The sequence below is a fragment of the Schistocerca americana genome, chromosome X (assembly GCF_021461395.2).
Source record: "Schistocerca americana isolate TAMUIC-IGC-003095 chromosome X, iqSchAmer2.1, whole genome shotgun sequence".
In the NCBI taxonomy this organism is placed as follows: Eukaryota; Metazoa; Arthropoda; class Insecta; order Orthoptera; family Acrididae; genus Schistocerca; species Schistocerca americana.
In genome coordinates, this window is record NC_060130.1 from 1,001,103,333 (window position 1) to 1,001,127,246 (window position 23,914).

Below are 23,914 nucleotides of genomic sequence, written 5' to 3' on the forward strand. Positions count from 1 at the left end.
TTGCTGACATTACACTCAGAACATCTACACAACAATGTCGTCAGTATAGTTCTGTAGATGCTCCTGTAAGTGTAGCAACTATATCTATATGTATTGTTACCTTCAACAAGATAAGTCATCTACATGTATAAATAAGCTATAAATGTAGAAGTGTATGATATAATTCTGTCAGTGATTCAGGTTAACCGACAGTCTTTGCTCTATGCTGGGATATTATGCAAATGCTTATGGTTGTTTTCGCTTAGGCCAATAGGTAATTTTTTCATTACGTAATAACCATTCCTATGTCGATATTTCTAGTGATTACAATGTTGTATTTGAACGAATAGTTAATAATTGATGACCAAGCATATAGCCGCCCTTCAATGTTTCTGCTGCATGCCCGCTCAATCTCTTCCGATGGGCCGTAGCTATAATGGCTCCATGGACAAATTCGCCTCTACACCGGAGCACACTGTTGGTACAATCGACTTTTTATTTACTTTGTTTTGTGTATTTGACTAGAAAATGTGGAGCCTTTGTTTTGTAAATGGAGTGTGCTCTCATTATGCTTGTGGAATTCATGCACAGTAATATTATTTCCAGAAGGTATGTAATAAATATTGTGATCTGGTTTGTGTACAGGTTTTACAGTTTTGCAGAATGTCATAGTAATGTTTTTCTCCTGGTGTACTGTAGATCTGAAGATGACAGCCAGACTCTGTTGAAAACAGGCATTGAGCTAATAGAAATATTTTAACATGCAACCTTGGCTTCAAAAATTCTTGTTTATCACCAAATATCAGACTGTGCCCACCAACATGTGCACCTTATATATCACCTTTTGAGCAAATTCCTGAATCTGCATTAGAACAGCACCTATACCATAACTGCTAGTGTCAGCGCACAGTTGTCGTGCAATTCTCATCATACAATGCCTTCTTAAGGACAAGGAGAATTTGGTGTCTCTTGCAGTGACTTGCCGATAGTGTGAGCACATTCTGACAACATATTTCACATCACAAATGTGCTAAGAATGAGAAAATCTGTTACTGCTCTTATGCTCTGTGGAGCAGGACAAACTCCATTGTTATTAACTTAAAACTCCAACCAAACAGCTCAAAAGCTCCAACGGTACCAACCGACCGCCATGTCATTCTCAGCCGATAGGTGTCACTGGATGTGAATATGGAGGTGCACGTGGTCAGCACACCGCTTTTCCACCCATTGTCAGTTTTCACGACCGGAGCCACTACATCTCACTCAAATACAGGATGGCACACGAAATGTGCTACCAATTGTTTCTTTCACAATGTACTACGCACATTAGATATCCCGTTGGAATCTCTGCAGCAGTACCAGCAGAGCTTGGAAAAACAAATGAGTTACGAAATGACGTGTAATTCACGATACTGCCGCTAGGAGACTAGTAAGCAGCAATGGCTGACAACGGAAGACTGACAACTCGGCAACGATTGGCAATTGTGTTACTTTTTCATGAAACGAAAAGCCTTGTTGTGACTCAGAGGCATTTTCGACAACAGTTTAACACACGATGGGTCCCTTGCAAGAAGACCATCCACAGGTTGTACGATAAATTTGTACAGGAAGGAACAGTATTGGAAGCGAAGCGACCTCGGCCTAAGCCTGTTTGTTCACCAGAGAATATTGAAGCGGTACGAGTTGCTGTACGGAGAAGTCCCAGGAAATCTTGTAGAAAGGCAGCAGTGCAACTGGGAATATCCAGACGCTCCGTTCAATGCATTCTTAGAAGTGACCTCCATATGTACCCATACAAGATGACCTGTGCACAGAAGCTCACTGAAGAACACAAGCAACAGAGACCACTGTTTGTTCAGTGGGCGGAGAATAGGGAAGAAACTCTCAATAACATTTGGTTTTCAGATGAGGCGCATTTTCATTTAGACGGTGTGGTTAACAAACAAAATGTACGCTTTTTGGGCCACTGAAAAACTACAAGTGCTTCATGAATGACAACATTATGCTCTGAGGATTACAGTGTGGGCAGCAATTTCCAGTCACGGACTTATTGGACCCTTTTTCTTTGACGAAACTGTGAACAGCAAGCCTTATTTGAGCTTGCTTCGCAATAGCTTCATTCCACAGCTTCTTGCTACTGCCTTGCCCTTCAACATGCAGTGGTTCATGCAAGGTGGAGCAAGGCCACGTACCGCAAACACTGTGTTGGAGTTCTTACACGAGCATTTTGACATGCGGATCATTTCACTCAGGTTTCCAGGTCACTTCAGTGACGGACAAAATTGGCCTCCCAATAGTCCAGACCTCAATCCATGTGACTTTTTTCTTTGGGGGTACCTAAAGGAAAAAATTTTCCCGAAACGTCCACGTGATTTAATGGAGGTCAGAAGACTTATTCTTCAAGCTTGCAGTGAAATTATGGAAGACATGTGCCATAGGGTAATCACTAACTTCGGTGTTCGTTTGAAGCAAGTTAGGAAACAAAATGGTGGACATATTGAGCATGTGCTGAGTTAGAACAAATCTCCATGCACGGCTCTTCAGTGTAGTATATGTTCCTTTCAGATTGTATTGACAATAAAGTTTATATTCAGAAACAAAATGGTAACACATTTCATGCGCCACCCTGTGGCTACTCAATTGGCCTCAGAAGTGCTGAGTGCACCCTGCTTGCTAACAGTGCTTGGCAGACGTGGACGGTCACCCATCCAAGTGCTAGCCATGCAACTATAGTTCTTAAGTTTGGTGATCTGATGAGAATTGGTGTTATCACTGCAGCAAGGCCATTGGCTTTGCTATTAACTGGGTATCCCAAAATTTTCATTTCTTGGGTGACAAACAATTCAGATTCAGGCAGAGGCCTGCAGTCAGAACACCCTTCAACATGGCTATCAGGCAGCTTAGATGTTCTTTAAATGTCTTCAAAAAATGACATTATCATCCAGATAGCAAAGACAGCTCGTCCATCATAGTGTTGAAGCAGGTTGTCCATCATACATTCGAAGTTGGCTGGAACATTACATAGACCAAAGAGCATAACTTTGAACTCAGAGGCTGTCACGAGTTACAAAATCAGTCTTCTCCATCAGCCTCCTCAACCTTGATTTGCTAGTAGCCTCTTTGAATGTCCATAGCTGACAATTTGTTTGCTACTTTTTAGCGGTCTAGGTTGTCATCAATGCTTGGCAGTGGGTGGACCTATTTTTAGTGATTTTGCTCAGTTGTTGGTAGTTGATGCAGGAGTGCCATCCCCCTCCTCCACAAGGACCAAGGAAGAGGACCAAGGACTTTCTGAAGGTTCAATGATCTTTCAGCATCTTCTCCACTTGTTCCTGAATAGTTTGTCATTCAACTGGCAATACCATATATGAATACTGGATAATTGGTAGATGATCCTCATTGTTCATATAGTGTTTTACTATGGGCTTTTCTCCACTCTAGATTTGAAAGCATCCAACAATTGCTGAAGGACAGCTAATACTAGCTGACATTGTTTCTCCACCAGGCCAGATCCTGTCTACTCTCTCGGCAAATGAGGCCTGGGGATAGTAGGACATTGCCGTAATATGTCTAATGGCATTCTGAAAACAAAAGCACTTAAACTCTCTTTAAACAAAGGCCATGGCACTGTCACTAAGACCCTGGATGGACCATGTATAGAAAACACCTTAGAAAGATGGTTGATAGTAATTGCGGCTGTAACTCCCCTACTAGGAATAAGCCAACTGAACCGGGAAAAGCCATTCACGACAACCAAGATGTAATGATTGCCTGCCAGTCCTCCACTAATCGTCAGACATTCTTACTCGACAACGGTCAAGTTACGTATTGTTTCACCTCAGTGATGGGTCTTGTGAAACCCCAAATGGCACCCAAGCAAGGAGTTATGAAAACAGCGAAAAATGGAAGGCCAATTTACACGGGCAGACCGTTGGCTCAGGTGGTCTCTCAACCTCACAACACAAAATCCCCATTATCAACAAATGCTTTGGCACCTGCTCTCCAGCAAGCAGACACTTCCTGATAGTTCCCAGCTCAGGGTCCTGGTCCTGCTTAATGTCGACATCAGCAAAGAACTTTGGCACTTCGGTTAAAACGGCATTAGCCGATTCCTTGAATGCTTTGTCACACTTCGTTATCTCCTCGCCGTCCTCCTGAAACGTCTGCCTAAGTGCATCAGCCACCTGATTGTCAGCCCCTGTTATATGCCGCACCTGAAAGTGGAATGCGGATATGTTCATCGCCCACCTAGCAATTCTACCAGTTTTCCTGGGACAGGCCAGGGCCCAGCATAACGTCTGTTTGTCAGTTTCAAGATGAAACTCCTTATACTCCAGGTGGAATTGATATTTTTCAAGTGCAAAGAGTACAGCCAAAGTCTCATACTCGTAAATAGAGTATTTTAATTCAGCCAGTGTCAAGCTCCTAGAAGTACAGGGCACCTCTTCCCAGAACATTCCTGCAGTAGAACAGCGGCACCACAAGGATTGGAGACATCTGTCTGGACAATAAAAGGCTTTTGAAAGTCTGTGTGAGATTGTCCGCACTTTGTATCTGCACAGCAAGTGTACTAATGTATGCAAACTTAGCTTACCAATTGGCGCGCAAATGGACAAAAGATCTGAACTGTCTTCTCAAGCCTAGGGTGGTAAACAGATATTCTATACAAATATGAACCTGGCCCTATAAGTCAGCTAATATCATGTGTGGATCATAATAAAAATAATTAGAAATGCTGCTGTCACTTAACTAGAATGCATGAATGAAAGAAAGTGAAAGTTTGGGCTCTATTTTAGAGATACAGAACAGCTATTCTCTTTTCTATTCTACATATAATTTATCATCTGTGCTTTCAGGGGGTCAAGTGATACACAACAATCATGTTCAGTTACTTTCAACACTCAATAACAAAATATTTCACTCTTGGACATACTGAATAGACGATTATTAAAACTGTTATCTCTACACATGAAAATTTTTTTATCACAGGAAAGAATGATTAAAATTTCATTAGCTCATTTACATCTACGATGTCGTAGCTGGTCAATGCACTGAGTTGGTGGACTTTTTAAACCAATGAAAAAACTCTCATGTACTCAATGTGAGGGTAGGTTAGTATCCTAGCTTTAGATAGTCAATGGTCAAAGCGTATGCAGTTTGGAGTGAGCAAAATCTCGACTCAACATTTACTGTGGCCTAATGCGTGATGGTACTTTACCAAGCAGCATCTGCAACAGCGTTGTCTCCGTGCTGGATCTGAAACGCTAATTCCCTACTCTGGCCTTGACTGAATTCACTCAGTCTCAACTTTCCTGTGTTCCGTAAAACGTTAATTTTTTCCTAGTTGAAATAATGGCTGTTGCACACTCGCTAAGGGTTGGAGTGACATGCACAATTTCTTTGCCCGCAAAAATTCCCGCAGGAATAATTAACTACCTGTTTGCTATCTGTCGCCACAATACGTGAAGTGTATCATGCACACTTTGCAGAAAGCAAAGCTCTCAACGCCCTCGCTATTTTCCACACATTTGTGTAGTCCGCCGCAAAATGAGAGAGATATCTAGAAATTTTAGTTCTCAAAATGCTTTTATATAATGGGGATCTCCCCACCGTGTCGCATCTGCGTTGCCCAGTATGGCTTTGGCCAATCGCTGACTCATTAGAGGTGAATTTTATTTGTCTTGCCGGGTCGCAGCCTAGCCCTGTTAAAGCCATCCAGCCACTTACCCTCGGTCCCGGCTATATTTACGTTACAAGGAATAATGTATTGTTCTGGCCTTATCCCTTTTTGAACCTGGCCATTCTCTGTTAAGTGGGGTTTTCCAATGCCATTAACCACCTGCTCGGTTCATCTCCAAAATGCGTTTCAGTTTAACTTATTTATTGATGCCCCTGTCCGTATTGGTAAATATTGTTTTGTTAGTTTTCAGTACATAAGAGTACTGCAACTGCCTTTTGTTAATATAACATAATTATTATTTTCTGAGGATCTCATACTGTATCGTACTGTCATTACGGATCAAGCTCATGTAAGGACCGTAAAATCTGGATGAATTACATCTGTGATGGCCAAGACTGGAGGGTTACTCAAGGCAGCTTTAATGGCCTCAAAGGCATACTGCTGACTCTCTCCCCAAACGAAGGACTCCCCAATTTTATGCAAAACTATTAAGAGGGCCGGTAAGTTGGGCCAATAAACTGAGCTATTCCCTTTTATTCCTTGGAGGCAGGAACCATAACAAGGCAGAAGTGCACCCTCAGTCAAAACTGATCCTGTCCTCTGAAACAAGATGTCCCAGAAAGGAGATCTGATGTCTAGCTAGGGGGCTGGTTTAACCGTTAAACCAGCTGCCTGAAGCTGTGATGACACCCCCTGAATATGACACAGATGCTGGTCAAAAGAACTACTATAGATAAGAACTTCGTTGAGGTAATTATACATGCAGCTAAACTTGAGATTGTCCAACACATGGTCCAAGAGATAAGTCAAGACTGGTTCACTGGTAGATAATCCAAAAGGGACCCAATTGAACTCATACAGGTTCCGGTTGGTACAAAATGCAGTCACTTGCCTGGAATCCTCAGTAAGCGGTATCTGATAATAGGCTTGTTTAAGATAAAGCACAGTGAAAGAGCTGGTTCCAGAGGACCACGTGAAAACTGTAACTCATGCAACAGCACAGATGCAAGGACGACCTTTTTAGTTAAGGGCCCTATAATCGACTAGTGGCCTAAAATCCTTGCCTTGTCCCTTGGGAACGATAAAAATGGACAACACATAAGGTGACATGGATGGCCCGATAAGCCCATCCTTCAATATTTGGTTCACTTTCTGCTGCAACATACTCATTTTGGGGGTACAAACGATATAGAGTTTGTCACATAGACACATTATCCAATAGTTGAATTTTATACTGAATTTTGTCTTTTACACCTAAATGGTTAGTGAGCAAATCGGGATAGTCTCCCAAGATCTTCAACAGCTGGTGAGCATCACCTTCCTCAAGATGGTTAACGATGAGCTCAGATTGGCATGAGTTAAGTACTTTGACCTTGCCACTGTTACAACAAAAACAAAAGGATATTTTTTCCAAACTATGAAACTTCAAGGAAAAGGTCTTACTGGCAAAAATCAAGCACCAACCGATTTTGCTGAATAAAGTCACAACTGAGTAAGGGAATGGGCAAATTCTTAATGACAACCAATTTAACTGGCCATGAAAAAACACAAATGCACAGTTTCCCCCGCACCTCACCTATCAGAGACAACATTTGGCCACTAACTGCCTGACATCTCTAAAGAGTGGTCGCAAAGGAGGCATTCTACATAACATAACCCACGGTATTCCAAATACCAATGGTAATATAACAAAGAAATGGAACTGCATGAGTCTAGGAGGCCACAGACCGGTTCCTGGTTAAGCTGAGCACAAACATACAGAAAGTAACACGCGTTAATGCCGCCGACACGAGCGCATCGGCTCGGAGGTTTGCACCATCCGGTCTCAGTTCAGTACATACGGCGTCATCCATTAGGTCTCGAGCCCCGCTCAACTGGACAGTCATACACCAGTTGAACCCCTTTTCTATACCAGAAACCTGCTTTTCGACCACAAGGTTTAAATGGTGATCAATGGGGTTTGCTGCCTTGCATTTGGAATTCGGACTCTAACCCCTTTTGCTGTTTGCACTGCTCATCTCTGAATCTGAAGGCCCTGGGCAAATGCAGTTTGTGACCAAACCGAGCGAGATGGCGCAGTGGTTCGACACTGGACTCGCATTCGGGAGGACGATGGTTCAATCCCGCGTCCGGCCATCCTGATTTAGGTTTTCCGTGATTTCCCTAAATCACTCCAGGCAAATGCCAGTATGGTTCCTCTGAAAGGGCACGGCCGACTTCCTTCCCCATCCTTCCCTAATCCGATGAGACCGATGACCACGCTGTCTGGTCTCCTTCCCCAAAACCAACCAACCAACCAGTGACCAACTTTCCAGTCTCATTCCCTAGAGAATGATGACCACACTGTCATGTTCTGTGACAATCATCTGCAAAGTGACAACTGCCATGAGTGCACACTATGTATTTGAGCAGATTCTCAGTAGGCCCTTGTTCCTGCCAATAATGGGCATGTTCAAATTCATTACGGACACGGGATGCTAACTTTAACTGTACCACCCAAATCCTCAGATTTGCTAGAGTGCCCCATTCCCTAAGTATTTACAAAAGTACACTGCGCAGTGAACCTCGAGTCAAAGGATATTAAACGCAATATAACTGAGTGGAGAACCTGCAAGACTCTCTAAACAATCAGCCACATTGTAACTAAGCTCACTGAGAGCACTAGAACAAGTAGAAAGCACTGCACCTACCTTGCCAACGAGGTCAGAAGAAATATGAACTGGGCTGTCCAAAGATTCGCACAACCTTGCTGCTAACTCAGCAACACCTCCACCTATTGGTTGCTGCCATAACTTAAGCTCATATTCAAATTGGTCCCTCCTTAAAATAGGCTATGCCAAGGCAGCTTCTGGGATCCATCACCCGTAATACACCCCTGTAAGCCACAACAAATATTAGACAAAAATATTAACCAGCAATATAACACAGTAATGAAACCACAAGTGATGTCAATATGGGGAAGACAAACTCTCCCCTCCACTTTCACACAATGGAACAACCACACTCTACACCGAGCGAGGTGGCGCAGTGGTTAGCATACTGGACTCGCATTCGGGAGGACGACGGTTCAATCCCGTCTCCGGCCATCCTGATTTAGGTTTTCCGTGATTTCCCTAAATCGCTTCAGGCAAATGCCGGGATGGTTCCTTTGAAAGGGCACGGCCGATTTCCTTCCCCATCCTTCCCTCACCCGAGCTTGCGCTCCGTCTCTAATGACCTCGTTGTCGACGGGACGTTAAACACTAATATCCTCCTCCTCCTCCAACCACACTCTACAGCTACCATTGAAATCGTCTTTCATTGGTGGTGGCAAGATTTCATCGAAGGGCCAAGCCCCAGGATCAACATCACTTGTGGTTGACACCACCTAGATTTATTTCGAGAAAACATTAAAAATTTACCATTAAAATGGAATGGAGCAAAAAGACAGTAAACAACAATTGATAATCACAGAGCAACAGAAGGGCTTAAAAATTTGCTTTGAAATTTATCCTTCTTTTTAAAACAAATTACAAGAAGATCATCATCAATCATTACAGAGTGTCAGAAGATTTCGAATATACTTTAAAATTCTCTCTTAAAAAATTTACAACAAGATAAAAATCAATAGTCACCAAGCACTAGAAAGCTCAGAAATATTGCCTTAAAAAATTAAAAGAAACAAATTTTAATAGAAACAGATGAAGATATTTTATAATTCTTCCAAAATAATTTATGAGAATAAATTCCCTACTTCAAGGCCACAGTGGTGGCTACCGGGAATACAACAGATATAAAAACAGTGACATCAAGCAGGCTAGTAGGGGCTTAAACGTTTGGTAAATTCACAACAATCTAAAAATAGAGTTTATCTGTGTGAAATTTAGCAACTGTCTGATGCACTGAAGCCTTCCAGTTTGCACAGTTTTGAGGCTTGATTCCAGGAGGGGAAAGCAGGTAAGGGCACATTTATAGGGGAATGGAAAATTAAGAAAATCCCAAGACAAAGGATCGCAATAAGCTAAAGAACTTAAGTGACCGACGACCCACAACCACAACAGCTTTGCATGGAATAGCGGCTCCAATGAGGTGCTATTACCAGCCTCCACCCAGAACCGCCCCCCCCCCCCCCACTTCCTCTCCTGTTGTCAAGTCAGCCAGCTGGTGAGGTAGACCATACCGACATGCAAGTCGCCCAATGTGGCGCCGAATGAAATACAGGGTGTCCGAAAAGACTTTCCCTGATTACATAAATTGATAACTCAGGCTAGAAGTAAGATACAAATATGAAACTTGTGTCGAATTGTTTACAACTATCAAAGTTTTTTTTCTGTTTAGGTTCTCAGTGCGTAAGTAGTGGATGAGGTGCAGTGCCCAAGAAGCCATGTTAACCAATCAGGAGAAGGCACAGTGTGTCCTGTGGTACCATGAGACATGATCACCAACCACAGTGCAGAGACACTTCCAGACAACATTTGGAAGGAATCCACCTGATGTCAAGAGCATTAAAGCCTGGTGTGAGAAGTTCAAGAACACAGGATCGGTTGCTGACCTTCCGAGGTCTGGTCGACCAAGAACCTCAGCAGACAGGGTGGAAGCTGTAAGGCAGTCTTTTCTGCGAAGTCCGAAGAAATCGGTGCGCAGGGCCTCACGTGAATTACAGATGCCAAAAAGCTCTCTCCATGACATTTTACACATACGTTTATTGTTTCATGCATACAAAGTGCAAATCGTTCAGGCCTTGTTGCCCAATGACAGTACACGTCATTATGACTTTGCGGTCGAAATGCTATCACGTATTGCGGACAACGATGGTTATCTCAGACGAATTGCATTTTCCGACGAAGCGACCTTTTTTGTCAGTGGAGTAGTGAATCCCCATAATGTGCGCATTTGGGGTTCATAACCCCCTGGCGAGGTCATGGAGTGCACCAGAGGCAGTCCATAGGTGAATGTTTGGTGCGCGCTATTGCACGATCGAATTGTCGGGCCATTCTTCTTCGCTGAGGCTACCATCACATCTGCAGTGCATCTGGACGTGTTGCAACTGTATGCTGTTCCTCAGCTGCTTCAGTATCACCCCGTTCTCTTGTTTCAGCAAGACGATGCACCGCCTCATTGGGGTTTGGACATCCGTGCCTATCTCGATATGACCTTCTCTGGGCGATGGATTGGTCGTGATGGGCCAACGGTTTGGCCTCCACGCTCTCCTGACATAACCCCATTAGACTTCTTTTTATGGGGTTATGTCAAGGACGAGGTCTACCGAACACGTGTACCAGATCTTGAAACCCTGCGGCAACGGATAACCACAGTCATTGAATCGATCCCTCCAGTGATGTTGGCTAATGTGTGGACGGAAACTGAATATTGCCTAGATGTGCTACGCGCTACCAAGGGTGCTCATGTGGGCGTTTACTGATGTGTGAAAAAAAAACTTTAATAGTTTATAAACAATTAGACACCAGTTTCATATTTGTATCTTACTTCTAGTCTGAGTTATCAATTTATGTAATCAGGGAAAGACTTTTCGGACACCCTGTAAGACCTGCACTTGGCAGCCGAACTTACCCGAATAGGGGCCTCTCGGCCAAATGATGCCATACGCTCATTTCCATTTTTTGAGACACACCTGAACAACGATTGGCGCAATTATTTGAGGATGGATTTGGAAACGTATAGTTATCTTTTGACACTCATAACCCCTCAAGTAATACAAAAAATGTTTGTAAGAGGAGAGCAATCCAAAAGAGCAGCCGACGCTGACGTAAAGACCCCCAGCAAAATGAGCTACAAGGATCTAGAATTTGCTACCGTAATGTACTGAAGGATGATTTCCTGTAGACAAGTAAAGTATTGTACCCATATTCTGACAAGCTACAGTTAATATTTTTACTGGTTTATACATGTTGAAATATTGAATATTATTATAAATTATATATGTGGTCCATGAGCCGTAGTATAGTTTGTTACTGAGTCGAGATTTTCAATTCCCTACCTGACGTTCACCAGCAACTATTGCATCCAAATATAAAACTACATTCAGAAGTGTAGACAGGACTCATAGAAAACCAGTATACTGAAGGGTTTACTTTTACTACTGTGGTAGTGAATTCTACAGTTCAACTTGTAGGGAAGCGGCCTACTCACGCCATATAGAATTCATATGCTTTCCATTGTGTGCCAGCCTAGTCCGCTGTAACTATCTCTGACATCGCGAATGTTGCGCAATACCTTAAAAGTAAAGTAAATAATCTGAAAAGTTAATAGCATGTCAGGAGTGATGCTAAAATAATAGTGTGATAAGTTTCAGTTTAGTAAGTTGAACAGTTTTCGAAATTTGGGCGTTTTACGTAAAAATCATCAGCGCAACAGGAAGGAGCTAGAAACTTCCAAATTTATATTCGGATTCCTTTTTCATTGTAATTTAAGGGAAACAGCATGCTGGATCTCACAAAGTAATATTTTGGTTGAAATTCATTATTTTCTGTTTTTGTGTCCTAAGAGTATGGAAGCAAGATAGATTAAGTAGGTGACTAGATAAAGCTAGGATGAAACTTTCTCATTCTTAAAGCTAGGATGTTTAGATGTAGGTAGAATGGAGATACGCTATAATAACAAAGATGTGAGAAGTTTCCAAAAGGTAGCTACAAAACTATAGCTGCAGCATCTCTCCAAAGGGCAAGTTCAGAGCTCATCTATTGCGTGCAGTGCAACTAAAATAATTCTCTCGCCAAGTATTTAGCTTACCCACATCAGAATTTTATTACAGATGCTTACCTGTGTGCTGATAGCACAATTAAATAGAGAGCTTCATTGGCCTTCAGCGAATGAAGCAGTTGATTATTTAGTAACTTGAAGTGGTGTTCTGCTAGCCCAGCGGCTAGTCAGGAATAAAGCCGGGTTCACACAGGCAACAAAAGTATCGCCACTGCTAATGGCGAACTGCAGTTGCTTTGTAGTTGCATGTGTGAACTCCTAGTTTTCGGTGGCGCCATTTAAGAAGAGCAACTTTTGTCACGCCAAAAAGTTGAACTTGGTTCTACAACAGTCTAACTGTTGCTATTAATATGTCAAGAAGTGGTCAACAGCGACAGTTAGACTGTGGTTCGACTTTGTTTCGCCATTTTGCCTTCTCCACAATCGAATAACGTCATTCGATTGATACCTCGCGGCTGGATTCAAACCTTTCTAGTGCGTATTCGTTCGCAGATAGTGCTTTTGCTATTAATATGTCAAAAAGTGGTCAACAGCGACAATTATGAGATTCTTGGAGGTGTATCAAGAACGAGAATGCCTTTGGAACCACAAAAGCGAATCATACAAAGACAGAAATTTGAGAGATGCTGCATTAATTGAAATAGTAAACAGTATGAGTGAATATGTACCTGGAATTGACGTAGCGACAACAAAATTAAAAATTCGAAATGCTTACATGAATGAACATAAAAAAGTACTGAAATCACTTAAGAGTGGTGCGTCTACAGACGGTATTTATAAACCCAGCCTTGCTTGGTTTGAGGCTGCAGACCGGTTCTTAAAACATGTAGTCGAGACAAGAGAGACGAGAAACACTTTGGTAAGCAATATTTTGCATTTATTATGTTTCCAAATATCTTATTTAGTAATATGTACAGCCGTTTGATCAGCTGAGACAGGTGACGCCATTTTGAAAACTGCGCAATGACGAAGAATTTGTGGCGTCCTGTGTGAACGGTAGCTCACAGCGCCACTCCAGAACGACTTGACTTGTGGCGATACTTCCGTTGCGTGTGTGAACCCGGCTTAAGAGCGCTCAGCACAGACTTTCTGTCATTTCTAGCGTGGTATTTAATGAGCATTAACATCAAATTTTGGCGAGCATTCACTTTGAACATTTAGATCGATAACTGTTATTGAACAGTTTCGTTATCTAGGGATAATAGGATCTGCGCAATAGACTCTGAACAGCTCTGATAGTACTACAGCTGATAATACCATTGCTTGGTTAAATATTTATTTGAAACCTTACGCTTTATCGTTTTCAGAATATAGTGAAAATTGTTGTAGTAAGCTGCATTTTCTATGAATCCCAGATATCATCCTAAATCCTCAGAGTAATGAACTTATGTGATCAATAACTTGATTTCTCCATCAGAGTGGGCACAGTGAACTTTAATTACAGGCATCACATTTTTGCTAATCACTTTCTGGTTGCCAACATTGTAGTTAGAGAGACTGTTGAGAATGGCAACAATACAATACAACAGAGATTTAAATTTTCCACCCGCCGCCCCACGTATGGTGCTAATCGGCCGGGAATCACACCGTTAAACTGAGTGAAAGTGATTTTAGTTATTCGTATTCGAGAGTGAAATGCGACACGCAACTGAACAATGGAACAGTGATAAACAGTGTTAGGTGTGCACATTGACGACGCAATTGGATTAACGACGCCTAGGATTACAACGCATCTGGATTGACGAAGCTGTCGCTGAATCTAGCTGTGCCGCCGGCATCGCAAGAAACCAGTATCGCCCCACTGCAGTCGTCCGTTGCGGCCGGAGCAGCGTCTGCTGTTAAGGCCGGTTCCCACTAGGGCTGCCGCGCGTCAAAACCGCGTGTCAGCGGCGTGGTTGCCATGGAAATGGCGTCAGCGGCAAGGCGCGGTGGGCTCTGCGTCGCGGTTTGACCATGTCGAACCGCTTCCGCTGCCGCCTGCCGCGCTCCAGGTGCGCGCCGCCAATCACAGAACGCGCTGAGCGTGACGTCAGGTACGGAACCCCGGGCCACACGAACTTTCGCCGAACCGCTGGCGCGGACGCGGCGGCAGCTATGAAATACTTATCATCCGATTCCAAGGAAACTATTCGGCAGAAAAATTTGATTCTTGGGCATGTTACAGCCTGATCCCTTCTCTCGATAAAGGACCGAATTTCTTTTCGTTATTCGTCGTGGTTACTTGCTGTATCGCATTTACGTAAACCTTTACACGAAATTTGAATGAGTGTGCAGAGGTAAAAACGCATTGCGTGGACTTTGCGTACAGTTCATTTTAGGTAATACATTATTGCGTATGAAATTTAGTCAACATATCGAAATTGTTTTTAAAGCTGAGAGCAGAACGATAGCTATCACCGTTCTCGAGATATTGAATGATATGTCGGCGGATGGGCTGTGCGGTGAGCGCGAGCGGGTCGCTCGCTACGCGACGATACTTTCGTCCTGCTCGTCGTAAACCATGTGGTTGTATCAACTGCAAATTTCGTAAACGGTTCAAGAAATCGAAACGTGTTTTTTTGCAAACGATAACTTGTAAAAACTCATGTATTTCGTCGCATGATAAATATCCAAAATCTGTTTAACTACCAAGATATGAAAGAAACTACAGTTTTTTAGGAAGGGATAGATGAATTTTTTTAAACAGCATTTAATAGCATGTGTAATGAGAAATTAAACCGAGACTAATTTGCTGGTATGTCATAAGATGTAATTTGCTAATTATCTACAGCTATTGATTATTTCCTTTGGAAGTAACAAACGTTTTTTTCTTTATCCAGTGTACTTTATTGCTTCAAGACGCGTTTCGCCTTTTACTTTAAGGCATCTTCGGTGGAATCTAGAATGATTCAGTTTTGTTTTGATATGTGATACTTGCAGATTATAAAACAGTTCACATCTTTTTTCACGTGAATAACTGATTACTCTGAACGGAATGGACAGTGTCTTGAAAGGAGGATATAAGATGAACATCAACAAAAGTAAATCGAGGATAATGGAATGTAGTCGAATTAAGTCGGGTGATGCTGAGGGAATTAGATTAGGATATGAGACACTTAAGGTAGTAAAGGAGTTTTGCTATTTGGGGAGCAAAATAACTGACGATGGTCGAAGTAGAGAGGATATAAAAGTAGACTGGCAATGGCAAGGAAAGCGTTTCTGAAGAAGAAAAATTTGTTAACATCGAGTATAGATTTAAATGTCAGGAAGTCGTTTCTGAAAGTATTTGTATGGAGTGTAGCCATGTATGGAAGTGAAACGTGGACGATAAATAGTTTAGACAAGAAGAGAATAGAAGCTTTCGAAATGTGGTGCTACAGAAGGATGCTGAAGATTAGGTGGGTAGATCACATAACTAATGAGGAGATATTGAATAGAATTGGGGAGCGGAGAAGTTTGTGGGACAACTTGACTAGAAGAAGGGATCGGTTGGTAGGACATGTTCTGAGACATCGAGGGATCACCAATTTAGTATTGGAGGGCAGCGTGGAGGGTAAAAATCATAGAGGGAGACCAAGAGATGAATACACTAAGCAGATTGAGAAGGAATTAGGCTGCAGTAGGTACTGGGAGATGAAGAAGCTTGCACAGGATAGAGTAGCATGGAGAGCTGCATCAAACCAGTCTCAGGACTGAAGACCACAACAACAACTGATTACTTACAGTGAATCGAGTTTTTGGCGGACATCTGCGTTTCCCCTCACCTGTTCACATGCTGGAGGTTGAACTAAAACTTAGATTATGGAACATAAGCACATTTTCATGTTCGCTCTTTTTTCTTCTGTCACTAGCTGTAGACATTTTACCGAAAACACTGATTTGAAGTCATAACTACAGTGGGTTCACCTCATGTCCCTTCCTGTTTGGTTTGTTTATGTGCATGTTGCCAATCTAAAGAATTATATGCTGAAAACTAATGTTTGTTTATTTTTGTTCTCCTTATATCTGTATGTGTGTGTGGCTAGCCAGTGATAGTTATAGAAAGTTGAAAGAGAATGCAGTAGTTGTCAGACAGTGGTTGAAAGATTTGGTGTTCAGCTGATTTCAGTTTTGGTTTAAATGTTTTGTGGAGAAGTGCATGGAATAGTAAATTCACTGCTTACATTAATCGATAAAATAGCAGAATAGCATTTCAACAGATGATTATTATCAGAATACTATCACCCAACCCCTTTGTCCTCACTCTTTGACGCCTCATAATATGTCCTGTCAACTTACCCCTCTTGTAGTCAAAGTTGTGCCGTAATTTCCTCTTCCTCTTCCTGCTCTATTTAATTCCGTTCCTCTTCTTTAGTTACACGATCCTCATATCTAATCTTCAGCATTCTTATTGATCACCACGTTTTGAAAGCGTCCATTGTCTTCTTGACAGAACTGTTCATCGTCCACGTTTCACTTACATACAAGGTTGCACTCCACACAAATACCTTTGTAAAATAGTACCCAATCATTAGAATTTATATTCGATGTGAACAAATTTTCTTTTTCAGAACGCTTTTGTTGCTATTCACAGTCTTCATTTTATATCCTCTCTACTTCTGCCTTCTCAATTACTGCTTCCCTTGCAAGTCATTGAAGTCTTAGAAATGCAGTTTGGTTTCTGTACAAGTTGTAGATAATCTTGTGGCCCTATGTTTTAGAGCTTCAAAGAATGTTTTAATTAAGAATGTCAAAATCTTTCTCTAAACATGAAAATGCTATAAAGACAGTTTCGCAGTTCTTCAGTGTGTCTACTTAACTAAGTGGTAGGATCAGTATTGCCTTGCGTGTTCAGACATTTCACAGGAATCTAACATTGTGCTTATGTTAGTTTGTACAACCCCTCCCCCTCTCCTCTCTACATATTCCTTCCACTTTCTAGCCTTCTCTTATTTGCTTAGTTCTGGCTTGCCAAATGAGTCCTTGACAGTTGCTTCTCCTTTGAGCAAAGTTTTCTTTGTTCTTTCTCATTTTCATTCCCCTGTTTTCCAAGTGCAAAATCGCGTTGCAATTTTGGACTTTCTGTCAATGTCATGTTTAGACATTTCTATTTCCCATGGCCTACTTTATTTGCTGCATTTTTATATTTTTCCCTCTTGTCAAATTTATTATATCACGTTTTATCTAACGATTTCTACTGTACCTTCTTCCCGTTCACATACTCTGCTGCATTCACCACTTTTTATCTCAAAGATATCCATTCGTATTCTAGCGGATTCCTTTCTCTGTTTCAGTCAGTCGTTGCATTACGGTAACTTTAAGATTATCGAAAAACTGTGGGTCTTGACTTATTCAAGTTCCATTTACTTAATTTGCTACCGTTTACTGTCTCTTTAGTTGTAAACCGCAGCTCGTAACCAATAAATTATTGTAGGTTTGCGTCTGCACCAGGAAATATCTTATAATTTAAAATCTGGTTTCGAAAACTTTGTTCCAAGTATGTATTATTCTTTCATGATCCTTAAGCAAGGTGCTGGCGATGATTACATTATGCTCTGTGCGAAATTCTATCAGGTGGCTTCCACTTTCATCCCTTCCCCCAAGCCTTTGTGTTTTTAGTGTTTTCCTGTACCTGCTACCGTATCACACTTTAAATTTTTGTCTCGCTTAACTATCTGAATAATCTCTTTTATCGTGCATTGTTTCAATGTGTTAGGAGATAGTGAACAATCATGAACGGTAGTCATGAAATCTGTTTATGTTGAAATGAGAAAACATGAATAATGAAATATGTAAAAGAGTACATTCTACAGAAAATGAAAAATTTATATGTCTTCACCCAACTTAGTCTTTCCTTCATGTAGGTATAAGATATAGTTATTCAAACACACCGGTCGTTTCGGTGGGTCCCACCCCATACCTCAGTGGCTGTCCGTCATTGGCTACCGCTAACGTCTGCCGCTTCCAGATGGGAACGCCAATTCCGCGAGCCGCCACGTCAAAGCGGAAAACGCTTGCCGCTGCTGTTGCCGCACGACGCGCTGCCGCGCTCTAGTGGGAACTGGCCTTTACGGGACACACACACACACACACACACACACACACACAGCAGCTGTTGAGGTGCCGTCTGCAGTTCAATGCGCCGCGCCGCATCAGTAAAAGGCCGGTTCCCACTAGAGCGCGGCAGTGCGGCGTCCGGCAACGGCAGCGGCAAGCGTTTTCCGCTTTGACGCAGCGGCTCGCGGAATTGGCGTTCCGATCTGGAAGCGGCAGACGCTAGCGGTAGCCAATGATGAACAGCCACTGAGGTACGGGGCGAGACCCACTGAAACGCCCGGTGTGTTTGAATAAATATATCTTACACCTACATGAAGGAAAGACGAAGTTGGGTGAAGACATACCAATTTTTCATTTTCTGTACAATGTACTCTTTCACATATTTCATTATTCATGTTTTCTCATTTCAACATAAACCAATTTCATGACTACCGTTCATGATTGTTAACTATCTCCTAACACATTGAAACAATGTACAATAAGGGATTATTCAGACAGTTAAGCGAGACAAAAATTTAAAATGTGATACGGTAGCAGGTACACGAAAACAGTAAGAACACAAAGGCTAGGTGGAAGGAATGAAAGTGGAAGCCACCAGATAGAATTTCCCACAGAGCATAATGTAATCATCGCCAGCACCTTGCTTAAGAATCACGAAAGAATAATATATATATTTGGAACAGAATTTTCGAAACCAGATTTTAAATTGTAAGGCATTTCCTGGTGCAGACGCAAACCTGACTGAAGACTTGTCAATAGCAAGAAAAGCGTTCTGAAAAAGAAAATTTGTTCACATCGAATATAAATTCTAATGGTTGGATACTATTTTACAAAGGTATTTGTGTGGAGTGCAGCCTTGTATGTAAGTGAAACGTGGACGATGAACAGTTCTGTCAAGAAGACAATGGACGCTTTCATAACATGGTGATCAATAAGAGTGCTGAAGATTAGATACGAGGATCGTGTGACTAAAGAAGAGGTACGGAATTAAATAGAGGAGGAAGAGGAAATTACGGCACAACTTTGACAACAATAGGGGTTAGTTGACAGGACGTATTATGGGGCGCCAAAGAGTGCGGACAAAGGGGTTGGGTGATAGTATTCTGATAATAATCATCTGTTGAAATACTATTCTACTATTTTATCTATTAATGTAAGCAGTGAATTTACTCTTCCATGCACTCCTCCTTAAAACATTTAAACCAAAACTCAAATCAGCTGAACACCAAATCTTTCAACCACTGTCTGACAACTACTGAATTCACTTTCAACTTTCTATAACTATCACTGGCTAGCCACACACACATACAGATATAAGGAGAACAAAAATAAACAAACATTAGTTTTCAGCATATAATTCTGCAGGTTGGCAAAATGTACATAAACAAACCAGACAGGAAGGGACATGAGGTGAACACACTGTAGTTACGACTTCAAACCAGCGTTTTTGGTAAAACGTCTACTGCTAGTGACAGAAGAAAAAAGAGCGAACATGAAAATGTGCTTATGTTCCATAATCTAAGTTTTAGTTCAACCTCCAGCATGTGACCAGGTGAGGGGAAACGTACATGTCCGCCAAAAACTCGATTCACTGTAAGTAATCAGTCATTCACGTAAAAAAAGATGTGAACTGGTTTATAATCTGCAAGTATCACATATCAAAACAAAACTGAATCATTCTAGATTCCACCGAAGATGCCTTAAAGTAAAAGGCGATACGTGTCTTGAATCAGTAAAGTACACTGGATAAAGAAAAAAAAGTTTGTTACTTACCTAAGGAAATAATCAACAGCTGTAGTTATTTAGTAAATTACATCTTATGAAATACCAGCAAATTAGTTTCAGTTTAACTTCTCATTCCACATGCTATTAAATGCTGTTTAAAAAAATTCATCTATCCCTTCTGAAAAACTGTAGTTACATTCATATCTCGGTAGATGAACAGATTTAGGATATTTACCATGCGACGAAATACGTGACTTTTCACAAGTTATCGTTTGCAAAAAAACACGTTTCGATTTCTTGAACTGTTTACGAAATTTGCGGTTGATACAACCACATGGTTTACGACGAGCATTACGAAGTACCGGTCGCGTCGCGAGCAACCCGCGCGCGGTCACGGCACAGCCCGTCCGCCGACATATCATTCAATATCTCGAGAACGGTGATAGCTATCGATCTGCTCTCAGCTTTAAAAACAATTTCGATATGTTGACTAAATTTCATACGCAATAATGTATTACCTAAAATGAACTATACGCAAAGTCCACGCAATGCGTTTTTACCTCTGCACACTCATTCAAATTTCGTGTAAAGATTTACGTAAATGCGATACAGCAAGTAACCACGACGAATAACGAAAAGAAATTCGGTCCTTTATCGAGAGAAGAGATCAGGCTGTAACATGCCCAAGAATCAAATTTTTCTGCCGAATAGTTTCCTTGGAATCGGATGATAAGTATTTCATAGCTGCCGTCGCGTCCGCGCTAGCGGTTTGGCGAAAGTTCGTGTGGCCCGGGGTTCCGTACCTGACGTCACGCTCAGCGCGTTCTGTGATTGGCGGCGCGCACCTGGAGCGCGGCAGGCAGCAGCGGAAGCGGTTCGACATGGTCAAACCGCGACGCAGAGCCCGCCGCGCCGTGCCGCTGACGCCGTTTCCATGGCAACCACGCCGCTGACGCGCGGTTTTGACGCGCGGCAGCCCTAGTGGGAACCGGCCTTTTACTGATGCGGCGCGGCGCGTTGAGCTGCAGACGGCACCTCAACAGCTGCTGCAAAGATCCCGAATTCGAGTCTCGGTCGGGCACACAGTTTTAATCTGCCAGGAAGTTTCATATCAGCGCACACTCCGCTGCAGATTGAAAATCTCGTTCTGGAAACATCCCCCAGGCTTTGGCTAAGCCATGTCTCCACAATATCCTTTCTTTCAGGACTGCTAGTTCCGCAAGGTTCGTAGGAGAGCTTCTGTAAAGTTTGGAAGGTAGGAGACGAGGTACTGGCAGAAGTAAAGCTGTGAGTACCGCGCGTGAGTCGTGCTTCGGTAGCTCAGTTGGTAGAGCACTTGCCCGCAAAAGGCAAAGGTCCCGAGTTCGAGTCTCGGTCGGGCACACAGTTTTAATCTGCCAGGAAGTTTCAGCTTTCTCTAAGTTTACAAATGCTAGAAACGTAGGTTTGCCTTTCCTTAATCTAGATTCTAAGATAATTCGTAGGGTCAGTATTGCCTCACGTGTTCCTATATTTCTACGGAAACCAAACTGATCTTCCCCGAGGTCGGCTTCTACCAGTTTTTCCATTCGTCTGTAAAGTGATTCCCGTTAGTATTTTGCATCCCGTGACTTATTAAACTGATTGTTCGGTAATTTTCACATCTGTCAGCACCTGCTTTCTTTGAGATTGGAATTATTATATTCTTCTTGAAATCTGAGGGTATTTCGCCTGTTTCATACATCTTGCTTACTAGATGGCAGAGTTTTGTCAGGACTGCTTCTCCCAACGCAGTCAGTAGTTCTAATAGAATGTTGTCTACCCCCTTAGGCCTTGTTTCGACTCAGGTCTTTCAGTGCTCTGTCAAACTCTTCACGCAGTATTGTATCTCCCATTTCATATTCATCTACATCCTCTTCCATTTCCATAATATTGTCCTCAAGTACATCACCCTTGTGTAGACCCTCTATATACTCCTTCCACCTTTCGGCTTTCCCTTCTTTGCTTAGAACTGGGTTTCCATCTGAGCTCTTGATATTAATGCAAGTGGTTCTCTTTTCTCCAAAGGTCTCTTTAATTTTCCTGTAGGCAGTATCTATCTTACCTCTAGTGAGATAAGCCTCTACATCCTTACATTTGTCCTCTAGTCATCCCTGCTTAGCCATTTTGCACTTCCTGTCGATCTCATTTTTGAGACGTTTGTATTCCTTTTTGCCTTCTTCATTTACTGCATTTTTATATTTTCTCCTTTCATCAATTAAATTCAATATTTCTTCTGTTACCCAAGGATTTCTACTAGCCCTCGTCTTTTTACCTACTTGATCCTCTGCTGCCTTCACTACTTCATTTCTCAAAGCTACCCATTCTTCTTCTACAGTATTTCTTTCCCCCATTCCTGTCAATTGTTCCCTTATGCTGTCCCTGAAACTATGTACAACCTCTGGTTTAGTCAGTTTATCCAGGTCCCATCTCCTTAAATTCCCACCTTTTTGCAGTTTCTTCAGTTTTAATCTACAGTTCATAACCAATAGATTGTGGTCAGTGTCCACATCTGCCCCTGGAAATGTCTTACAATTTAAAACCTGGTTCCTAAATCTCTGTCTTACCATTATATAATCCATCTGAAACCTGTCAGTATCTCCAGGCTTCTTCCATGTATACAACCGTCTTTTATGATTCTTGAACCAAGTGTTAGCTATGATTAAGTTGTGCTCTGTGCAAAATTCTACCAGGCGACTTCCTCTTTCATTTCTTAGCCCCAATCCATATTCACCTACTACGTTTCCTTCTCTCCCTTTTCCTACTACCGAATTCCAGTCACCCATGACTATTAAGCTTTCGTCTCCCTTCACTATGTGAATAATTTCTTTTATTTCATCATACGTTTCTTCGTCATCTGCAGAGCTAGTTGGCATATAAACTTGTACTACTGTAGCAGGCATGGGTTTCGTGTCTGTCTTGGCCACAGTAATGCGTTCACTATGCTGTTTGTAGTAGTTTACCCGCACTCCTATTTTTTTATTCATTATTAAACCGACTCCTGCATTACCCCTTTTCGATTTTGTATTTATAACCCTGTATTCGCCTAACCAAAAGTCTTGTTCCTCCTGCCACCAAACTTCACTAATTCCTACTATATCTAACTTTAACCTATCCATTTCCCTTTTTAAATTTTCTAACCTACCTGCTCGATTAAGGGATCTGACATTCCATGCTCCGATCCGTAGAACGCCAATTTTCTTTCTCCTGATAACGACGTCCTCCTGAGTAGTCCCCGCCCGGAGATCCGAATGGGGGACTATTTTACCTCCGGAATATTTTACCCAAGAGGACGCCATCATCATTAAACCATACAGTAAAGCTGCATGCCCTCGGGAAAAATTACGGCTGTAGTTTCCCCTTGCTTTCAGCTGTTCGCTGTACCAGCACAGCAAGGCCGTTTTGGCTAGTGTTACAAGGCCAGATCTGTCAATCATCCAGACTGTTGCCACTGCAATTACTGAAAAGGCTGCTGCCCCTCTTCAGGAACCACACGTTTGTCTGGCCTCTCAACAGATACCCCTCCGTTGCGCTTGCACCTATGGTACGGCTATCTGTATCCCCACCAACGGCAAGTTCCGTGGTTCTTGGGGGGAGGGCACATAATAATAGAAATAATAATAGCACTAACAGTAATTTTGAGAATGAGCAGAATGGCAGTGTAAACATCCGAACAGCAGGTGTTCGCCATCCTAAGAAAGGTAGGAAATGGAGAAATAATAACCATAACCAACAATGTCAACCTGATGATAGTAATTTTGTTCGTAACGAAAATGTGCAGGTAAACAGCCGGCCGAA

The 23,914-nt window shown here is 42.1% G+C and overlaps 1 long non-coding RNA gene and 1 other non-coding gene across 3 annotated transcripts in view; one reads left to right on the plus strand and one right to left on the minus strand.

Annotated features, from left to right (window-relative positions):
- Positions 1–11,775, minus strand: part of LOC124554775 — a 47,791-nt gene extending 36,016 nt beyond the window's left edge. For both annotated transcript variants that reach the window (XR_006968443.1, XR_006968444.1), the window contains exons 1-2: positions 11,637–11,775; positions 8,350–8,534 (exon numbers count right to left, since the gene is read on the minus strand). This is a non-coding gene — a long non-coding RNA (uncharacterized LOC124554775). The remainder of the gene's footprint in view (positions 1–8,349; positions 8,535–11,636) is intronic.
- A 9,631-nt stretch (positions 11,776–21,406) lies between these two features.
- Positions 21,407–21,481, plus strand: Trnal-caa. The gene has a single exon. It is a non-coding gene; the product is annotated as a tRNA-Leu (tRNA).
- The last annotated feature ends 2,433 nt before the right edge of the window (positions 21,482–23,914 follow it).